The following is an 11,353-nucleotide window of genomic DNA, read 5'->3' on the forward strand; positions in this document are numbered from 1 at the left end:
TTATTATTATTATTATTATTATATTATTATTATTATTATATTATTATTATTATTATTATTATTATTATTTATTATTATTATTATTATTATTATTATTATTATTTATTATTATTATTATTATTATTATTATTATTATTATTATTATTATTATTATTATTATTATTATTATTATTAATTATTATTATTATTATTATTTATTATTATTATGTTATTATTATTATTATTATTATTATTATTATTATGATTATTATTATTATTATTATATATTATTATTATTATTATTATTATATTATTATTATTATATTATTATTATTATTATTATTATTATTATTATTATTGTTTATTTTATTATTATTATTATTATTATTATTATTATTATTATTATTATTATTATTATTATTATATTATTATTTTATATATTTATTATTTTTTTATTAATTATTATTATATTTATTATTATTATTATATTATTATTATTATTATTATATATTATTATTATTATTATTATATTATTATTATTAATTATTATTATTATATTATTATTATTATTATTATTATTATTATTATTATTATTATTTATTATTATTTTATTATTATTATTATTATATTATTATTATTATTATTGATTATTATTATTATTATTATTATTATTATTATTATTATTATTATTATTATTATTATTATTATGATTATTATTATTATTATTTATTATTATTATTATTATTATTATTATTATTATTTTTTTTTATTATTATTATTATTATTATTATGTTATTATTATTATTATTATTATTTATTATTATTATTATTATTATTATTATTATTATTATTATTATTATTATTATTATATTATTATTATTATTATTATTATTATTATTATTATTATTATTATTATTATTATTATTATTATTATTATTATTATTATTATTATTATTATTATTATTATTATTATTATTATTATTATTATTATTATTATTATTATATTATTATATATTATTATTATTATTATTATTATTATTTTTTATTATTATTATTATTATTATTATTATATTATATTATTATTATTATTATATTTATTATTATTATTATTATTTATTATTATTATTATTATTATTATTATTATTATTTATTATTATTATTTATTATTATTATATTCTCACTATACATTATTATTATTATTTTATTATTAATTATTAGTATCATTAATTATACATTATTAATTTATTATTAATTATATATTATTATTATTATTTATATTATCATCCCTCCGAGCATAATTATAATTATCGGAGGTAAAAGAATCATTTTAATTTATTATTGATCAATCTCCTCTAAACGTGCTTAAGGCACTTTACAAAGGGTCCATGGCCAACAGCAACATCTAATATAGAACGAGACATGACGCCTGTTAGGCGATATAATTTTTTTTCCAACAGAGACAACGCTGTTAACGGTCAGTTACTGGATGAGAGAATGTGAGTAAGGAGTCTTTTCCAAGGACTCGACGATATGCCAAGTGAGGCTCAAACCCACGACCTTCCTATCCGAAAGCAAGTGCCATACCACAAGACCGCATAGCCGCATTTTGGAAAATGCAAAGGAATGTAAAATCGGGGGAAGGTTTTCATTTCTTTTTCATGTTTTTTTTTTCTCTAGTTCAGGTGTGACTATGTGCATGTTGTTTTGTGGTATGTATGACACTTGCATTTTAACTAGAAGGTCGAGGATTTGAGACCTGCTGTAAGCAGCCCTTACTTGAGTCCTTGGAAAAGGCCCTTTACTCACTCGCTGGCTGAGGTTCCTGACCTCCCATAATGGGCAGGGACTTGGTTATTATCAATCAACATTACTGCCAGATCCATTTACTTTTCTCAACAGACTTGTAAACCTCCCGACTAAAATCAATTTAATTTTTAAACATTAATTCTCGTCTTTTAGTTCATCCCGATAGAGCGACGCATTGAAGTCTTGAGTCACATGATCATTTTCACAGGCGCATGTTTGACAAAATGCAATTCACTATTTTATTCTGAAAAAATAAATCTCCAATCTGGTAACAATCTCAATTGTGATTTTCAAATGATTCTAGTGCAATGAAACTGATGCCTATTACGGTGCTGTATTATTATTATTATTATTATTATCATTATTATTACTATTATTATTATTATTATTATTATTATTATTATTATTATTATTATTATTATTATTATTATTATTATTATTATTATTATTGTTATTATATATTATCATTATTATTATTATTATTATTTTTATATTATTATTATTATTATTATTATTATTATTATTATCATTATTATTATTATTGTTGTTTTATAATGATGATAATAATAATAATAATAATTATTATTATTATTATTTTTATTATTATTATTATTATTATTATTATTATTATTATTATTATTATTATTATTATTATTATTATTATTATTATTGTTTTTATAATGACGATGATGATGATGATGATGACAATAATAATAATAATAATAAGAAGAAGAAGAAGAAGAATGATTAATATTATTGAATTTATTATTATTATTATTATTATTATTATTATTATTAAATTTATTATTATTATTATTATTATTATTATTATTATTATTATTATTATTATTATTATTATTATTATTATTATTATCATAATTGGTATCGTTATTATCGATCACGAATATCCCAATAGTATTAGTAGTTTTTAGTAATTATGTAATCGACTTATCAATACCATGTTTTAATGGCTTTTCTTTGTGATAATTCCTTATGCTCAGTTGATGAAACTAATTTTTATTGTATGTAATTTATATTTACTACTGGGTGGGGTTCCTGGCCTCCCATAGTGGACAGGGAGGTACATACTGTATCTTCTATCCCCTTATTTCTTATTTCCAACATGCTTTCTGTCTTTGTCTTGGAATGAGATTACTAAGTTTTGGCTTGGCCCTGGTTATAGTGCTTGGTTGGGAGGGAAACAGTCAAATGCATAGTTATTATTTTGGGAGATGATATTTTTTTTTCTTTGTAAATCATCTCTCTGTTATGTATTGTTATATTTGTTATTTTGAATGTATAATGTAAGCATTTGAGTGTATAATTCCTCTTTGTGGGGACCTGTGCTGGTGTCTGGGTGAGACTTTTAAGTGATCTCAAACTAAGTACACTGATATTGTGCTGTTGGAATCTACATCTGTTCCCTATTTGAACCAATTCCCCTTTGTCTTACTTTTTCCTCAAGTCCTTTTAATTGTAATTCTAGAATCTTTTCACTGTCCAATTTTCTTCCTTTTTTACTGGCGCTGATATAACCTAAATGTGCTGCAAGCGCCCGTAAAACTCTTAAAAACAAACAAACATTATATTTTCCACTTCTATGAAAAATTCCAGGATGATAATAATGTTATAGGCAGGACTCGATCGAACCTGAGACTTGCCTTGCCAAACAAACAAGAGCACAAAAGCCGCAGATGCGAGAGTCTTTCCAGTCTTGTTTTTGTTTTTGTTTTTTGTTGTTGTTTTTTTTTATTATTATCAAGACTTGTTTTATTGTATCATCTCTAATATGTGACCCTTCGCCTCAAAACGGTATTAAGTCGGGTTGGTTAAGATGCTGAAAATTGAATCTTTAACCAGAAATATCAGACTTGTGTTGAGTTTGTATGTTTTATTGATGAGAATTGATACGATATTTTAGGGTGCTTTTACCAACAATTTATATTTTTGACCAGTTTAACATTTAATTCGGCTTTTAAGCATTTGGTTCGTTCCGACATAATACCGTTTTGAGGCGATGGATCACATATTATAATATGTCTTCTTTCCAAAGTATTTAGCCTTTCCTGTTATTTTTTATACGGTCCTTACTCGGGATTGCCTAGGTCTGATTTACTGTTTTATTGTTTGCACGCCTTCTATGCCTATCTCTACACCATTCCAAATACTTGGTCCTTTCCTTCTTTTGTTTGTTTTGTTTTGTTGTTTTTTTTGTTGTTTTTGTTGGGGTTTTTTTTTTTTTTTTTGTTTTTTTTTGCTTTTGTTTTTTGTTTGTTTTTGTTTTTTATTTGGAGAGGGGGGGGGGGGGGGGGAGTCCAACTGGCCTCAATTGTTACCTGCCAGTGGTGTGAGAACAGAAATTCGTATTGTTCATAGGGTTAAAAAAACAAAAACTCTTTATATTTATTTCACTTTTTAAATGACAATTTTGCCTTTAACGTGATCGAATAGCAATTCAAAGGTGTGAATGTGTGTGTGTGTGTGTGTGTGTGTGTGTGTGTGTGAGTGTGTGTAAGTGTGTGTGTGTGTTTGTTTTTGTTCTTGCATTAAATTTTCATTTTTAGTTAGCTGTATTAAGTCTTTTATATTTATGTATGCCGGTAGGTTGAGCGCAAAAGTCGTAATTTTACGAATATTTTATAGAGGTTGGCAAGACTGATTTTGGCCAGATTTCTTTTCTTTTTTTTTTTTTTTTCTTTTTTTTTTTTTTTAATTTCTTTTTCTTTTTTTCTTCTTTTTTTTTTTTAAACTGTGTCCTTCCCCCTTATTCCGAATTCTTCAGTATATATATCTATATGCCGTATATACATTATCTATTATGTATGCACAAATTATTATAGTTTATATACCAGTATAAATAGAAATAAATTCTATTGAATTATCACGTGGTTTGTCAAATTGTTCATTCTTGTCTCTGGTTTCATCTTCCGTACTTCCTTTTATCTCTAGACCGGCGCCTACTTACTGGCAGGTCTCTGGGTGGGGTTCCTGACCTCCCACAGTGGGCAGGGTGGTACACACTGTGTCTTCTATCCCCCTATGTCTGTTTTCCAACATGATTTCTGTCTTTGTCTTGGATTGAGATTACTCGGTTCTGTCCTGGCTCTGGCTGGATACCCTAGCTGGGAGGGAAGCAGTCAAATGCATAGTTATTGTTTTGGGAGATGATATTTTTTCCTTGTAAATCATCTCTCTGTTATAGTAATAGTAAATAGTAAATAATGAATTTATATAGCGCCCAAACATCCACGTCAATCGTGCTCTGCGGCGCTTTACATAATAAAAATAAATATAAAAATGTATAAAAACAACAAAATTAAAAATCACGACACTACATGATACATAATAAGCATGCATACAAAAAACAACAAAAATCAAAGCAACATCTATTTTATGAGAAATAAGCCTCGCGGAACAACTCAGTCTTCAGACATTTCCTGAAAGATGTTAAATTTCCGCAGGACTTTGTCCGAGGACTAAGTGCGTTCCATAGGCGTGGAGCTATGAATGAAAAGGCTTTCTCACCGAAAGTGGATTTTGAGGTGGTAACTGTTAGAAGTTGGGACTGAGATGATCTTAAATTTCGAGTGGGTTCATATTTTTTAATCAGTTCCTGCAAATATTCAGGTGCCAATCCATCCAGACATCTAAAAACATAGCACAATATTTTAAATTCTATCCTATACTTCACAGGAAGCCAGTGCAATTCCTGGAGAACTGGTGTTATATGATCTCTTTTTTTCGTTAATTTATAAGTCTAGCCGCTTTATTTTGAATTTTTTGTAGTTCATGAATTAATCTACTTTGACAGCCAATGAGAAGGGAATTGCAATAATCTAATCTGCTAGTAATAAACGAATTAACAAGCATCTTTGTAACATCTTCATCAATATAATGTCTGATTCTTCCAATGTTTCTAATGTGATAGTTACAACATTGGCATATTTTTTTAACATGATCTTCCATGGATAACCCTTGATCTAAATACACCCCAAGATTTCTCACACAAGAACTAGGTTTAATAGCATTTTCACCCACTAGTATCTCATTTGTAGATATTTTTGAGAGTTGATACCTATTTCCAAAAATTATCATTTCCGTCTTGTCATCATTAAATTTAAGTTTGTTTAGTTTCATCCAATCCTTTATGTTAGCAATGCAATTTTCCATAACAGATACTGATGACAGCTCTGAATCATTATTAAGTTTTATATACAGCTGAGTGTCATCAGCATAAAAATGAAAATCAATGGGAAAAGTGGATAACATATGAGAAAGGGGAGCAGTATACATTGTAAAAAGGAGGGGGCTGAGAATAGATCCCTGAGGCACTCCACACGTTAATATGGATGGAGTTGATACATGGTTTTCTATAATTACTGACTGAGTTCTTTCAAACAACTATTCCTTTAACCAGTCCAAAGCTGTGCCACTGATATAAAATTGATCACGTAATCTAGTCAAAAGTAAATTTTGATCGATAGTGTCGAATGCCGCACTTAAATCTAGTAAAACAAGCATCGCAGCACTTTTATTATCTATATCATTTACAATATCATTAAAAACTTTAAGTAATGCCGTTTCCGTGCTATGGGAGGCTTTGTAGGCAGATTGAAATTTAACATTTAAGACATTCGTCTCTAGATGGTTAATAATACGAGCAGCAACGACTTTTTCGATTAATTTAGAAATGAAATTTAAATTTGACACAGGTCGAAAATTATTTAACTCATTGCAGTCAAGATTTGCTTTTTTCTTCAGGGGTCTAACCAAGGCATGTTTCAGCATATTTGGAAAATCGGGCAACGTTAGACTTTCATTTACGATAGATGCAATTGCTGGAGCAAGATACTTTGAACATGATTTTATGAGCCAAGTTGGTGTTTTATCTAGCGGGCATGATTTATTAGGCATATCTGACAAAATATTTTTAACTTCCTCTATTGTTACGGGTTCAAATGACGTTAACATTTTATAACGGGTGTTCATAGATTTAGTTGGTCGTGTCGTGCAGGTAAGTGTTGTGTCCTCCTGTAGTGTCTCTTCCATTGATGTTGATCTTCCGGGCGATGTCACGTGCCTTATCATGGTTGTGTTCATTGGTGAAGTCATGCTTGTTGTTTCAACTCGTGATGTCGTGCTGGGATGTAGATTTGTGGGGCTGTCGTTGTCTAGTTCCTGTCGGATGTTGGAAATTTTCTCAATGAAAAAGGTGTTGAATTTGTCACAGAGTTCTTTTGGAGATGTATTTGTAGGTAGATTATTTGTATTCGATGGTGTGATCATTTCTTTGACAGTATTATAAAGCTTTTTCGAGTCGAGTTTGCTTTTTATCAGAGTGTCCTTCACATATTGCCGCTTGGTACTGACTATTAGTTGGTTGGTATAATTTTTGGCTTTTTTATATATTTGCTTGTGAATTTCAAGTCCAGACTTACGCCAAATACCTTCCTTATGACGTCTGTCGTGTTTGGCCTTTCGGATTTCAGCAGTAAACCATTTGGAATTTGGTTTTAGGACGATCGTTCTGGACTTGAGGGGCGCATGATTTTCCAGACAATTATTAAGTGATGTGTAGAGGAGATCTAATTTCTCTGTGACGCCGTGTGTATTAATAACGTTATTATTTATGTCCAACTCCCGAATTTGGTCTAGTAATTTGGTGTGGTTTATGTCTTTCGTTTTTCTATAGCGGACTGTACGCCGATTTGGAATTGGGACAGGGACATTGATCTTAAAAAATACTGGGTGGTGGTCTGAAATGTCTGGGCTTCCGATCCTGATCTCACGAGTGGAAGTATCGATAGACCGTGTGATAACGAGATCGAGCGTGTGTCCACCCTCGTGACACCCTTTGACATTTTGTTTGAATATTTCCTAGAAGTTTAGTGAAGTTGTCCGAAATCTCGGCATGAAAATTAAAATCACCTAGAATAATAATTTCTCCATTCTCGGTGTTTTTTGAGTGGAGAAAGTCTTCAAATTCTTTTAGAAAAGTTTTATTAGTGCTCTTGTTTTTAGTTGATGGTGGTGGTCTGTAAATGGTTACGACGTTAAAATGTCTGTTATTATGACTAAAGTTAATTTCGATGCATTCGAATGAGTCGTAGTTTTGTTTTTCTCGTTTGATAATATTCAATTGGTCTCTAAAAACACACATCAAACCATCTCTTCGTCTTTGGTCTCTATTTTCTTGATGATATGAATAGCCGCTGGGGATTACCTCGTTTATGGTTATAGTGTCAGAAGATGTTAGCCAAGTCTCTGTAATAAAGAATAAATCCAATTTGTTTTCGACGATAAAATCATTTATTAATACAGCTTTATTTCGCACAGAGCGGGCATTCAGGAGAGCACATTTCAAATTGTTTTCGTCATCTGTACTCCTTTGCTGTTGTTATTGTTGTCGCCGCCGCTGTTGTCGTAAAGCAATAAAATTGGATGGGGGTGGTGATGCTGATGATAACGACGATGGTGATGGTGGTTGTGGTGGCAACGATATGGAAGATGACATCGATGATGATGGTGGTGATGCTGACGATAACGACGACGACGACAATGTTAATGATCGTGACTTTAAATCAACTGTTTTTTTATGTGGGTGGGGGTCGTGATGGTTTGTAATGGTGAGGGCGATGTGGTCTGTGGCCAGTCAACACTGGTATCGCCTTTTGTTTTCTTGTTCCGTCCCGTTGTTGTGAATTTGACTCAATGCCGTCAACAAGAGACGTTGGTTGTTGACGGCGTTGATAATAAAACATCGATGTTAAAAATAAAGTCGTGAATAAAAATCTCTCGTAATGTGTTGAAGAAAAATATTGGTAAAAATCAGGCTTTACCTTAAAATCCACTTTTTAAAAAATGAGAATATCGCAGAAATAGTTCGTTTGATATTAAAATTGATTTCAGATAATTAAACACAACACAATCACAAGATTAACCATATAAAAATCCACATTGAAGCGTAAGAATTTAAAGTAAAATCGAATAGAAAGACACATGTAAACAAAAACGTGTCCTGCCGGTCAGGCGTGTTACATTAACTCATGCATTGTATTGGGTTTAGTTTACATATTAAATTATTTGATTTGTTAACATTCGAGTGTATTCCTCTTAGTTGGGACCTGTGTTTGTGTCTGGATGAGACTTTTAGGTGATCTCAAACTAAGTACTTTGACGGTGTGCTCTTGGAATCTACGTCTGTTCCCAATTTGAAACATTTCCCCTTTGTCTGCCTTATTCTTGGATGCTTTAATTGTAATTCTAGAACTTTTTACTATCCCATTTTCTTCCTTTTTACTGGCGCTGATATGACCTTAATATGTTGCAAGCGCCGTAAAACCCTTAAAAACAAAAACATAACCCTCTCCATACCAACTATAGGAAAATCGTCACATTCGTTACGATACAACCAACACTTTTTCTTATTCAAATTTCTTTTGTACATCATAAAATTTAAAGAAAATGAACAATGTGTTGTAGAGCATGTTTTGTTAAAGAAATTATGTATCGCAAGAATGTTACTGCTATTGTGTCCGATTGATAAAAAAAATCTTATTTTGTGTGAGTTGGGTGTGACGTTTTGTGGAAAATGCTGAAAATGGCTGGTAAGGAGAGAGTTAAACAATCATGACTGCAAAAGAAAAGGGCAAATAGAAGATCCAAAATCATTGGGAAAAAAAGCAGGACTGGGAGCGATTTCATTCCTTGAAAAAATCTACCCAGACAGACAAAATGCCGCAGGGCATACAAAAACTATGTGTCAGACATGCTAACACAATAAAAAATAACCCTTAAAAGTTCTGGAAATTCATCAAAAGCAAACGCAACGATTCATTAGGAATTACCCCTCTCAGTAAAAACGGAGTCATGTTTTTGTGACAACTTAATGAAAGCTGACATCTTAAATGAACAGTTTTCGCCAGTGTTTTCAAAAAGACAGTGTATCATCCAAACCTCAATCCGGGCGTGAAACAATAGAAGATGTTACAATAAACCCATCAGGAGTTGAAAAAATTATGGCGAACATCAAAAAATGATGAATTTGAATGCAGAGCCTCATCTTGGCAAAAATTCTCAAACCTTGGACTTCATAAAGACTTCGCGAAGTCCCAGGTTTGAGAGTTCTTGCGCAATTTCAATCCGAACGTTTTGTAAAGTAAGTTGAAATTAAATCACGGATTGTTGGGTGGGTCTCCCCCAATTTTGTATGCCATCTTTTGGATCACGTGATTCTGTTGTAAATTTCTCTGATTTATATGAATCTAGGAGCTTGGATTTAACTGAGCAAGTCCAATAAGTCATACTGATTAAGTTGATAATAACAAAGGAACGATAACAACTACATGTTAAAAGTTTAGTCTGGCTTTACTCTGTCACTGACGTGGCCAAAATGAAAATGCAATTTTTAACAAATTTCTTTTGATATATTAACATAATTTTCGGTTTCACAATTGAATAAAACAATACCAACAGTTTAGTGCACCTTGTGGTTTGATTTCAGGAACAAAAATTGAAATTTTTAACAAAAAAGATATTAACTATGTACAAACATTTTGGAATAAATCTATACATAGGATAAAAAAAATTCGTGCTTTGTCCAAAACAAATAGCAAAAATCATCAAATTAACTTTTAATTGATTCCCCAAACCTGTTACAAAATTAAAACATAATATTCTCTTTCACTGTAAGTACTAAAATCGATGAGCTTTAGAAAATAAACGCGATTTGTTTTGGACAGAGATCTTTGACATATAGTATGTTTTCATTACAGATTTCCTGCATTGCCAATGGTGACAGTAAAATTGTTCTTGAACTGAATTTCAGCTATGTCAGAATAGAAATTCACGTCATAAATGTCATTTGCATCACCGTTCACCACAAAAGTCCTTAAGAATCAATTGGTTGTCGCAAACTCCAGCTCCATTGTCGTGTGTAATACATCATCTGAAATAGGAAGTTGACTGTTGCTCTTGTTATCAAAGCTGTTAAGTCTGTTATGCCTGCCTGATCCTAACTGGTCGTCATAATTTAATTTTCGTATTTCCCTGCATAATTATCTGAAAAATGTCATGTTGTGGCTATGTGGTCTAGTGGTATGACACTCGCTATCGGATCGGAAGGTCCTGGGTTCGAGCCTCGCTCTCGGCGCATAGTTGAGTCCTTAGAAAAGGCTCTTTACTCACATTCTCTGACCGTACTCAGGTGTAAAATGAGTACCTGGCCGTTAACAGCGTTGTCTTTGTCCGAAAAATTGTAATATCGCCTAACAGTCGTCATTTCCCGTCCTACATGTTAAATGTTGCTGTTGACCAGGGACCCATTGTAAAGCGCTTTGAGCACATTTAGTGGATATTGCGCTATATAAAGCTCAATTTATTATATAAGAATAATTTATCCAGAGCTCAAATTTGCCTGAAGCTTTTGTCTTTCTTTAGTGAATGCTGAGTGATTGAAATGAATGAATTCTTGTTTGTTTTTTTAAGAGCCTAAGTTGTGTTTTGCGTTGCAAATTCTTTTTAAGCAATACCCATACCATCCTCTCTTTCTTCCTTCTTGGCTTATTTC

The sequence above is a fragment of the Berghia stephanieae genome, chromosome 15, assembly GCF_034508935.2.
Source record: "Berghia stephanieae isolate SIO BIC M18660-M18661 chromosome 15, UCSD_Bste_1.3, whole genome shotgun sequence".
Lineage (NCBI taxonomy): Eukaryota > Metazoa > Mollusca > Gastropoda > Nudibranchia > Aeolidiidae > Berghia > Berghia stephanieae.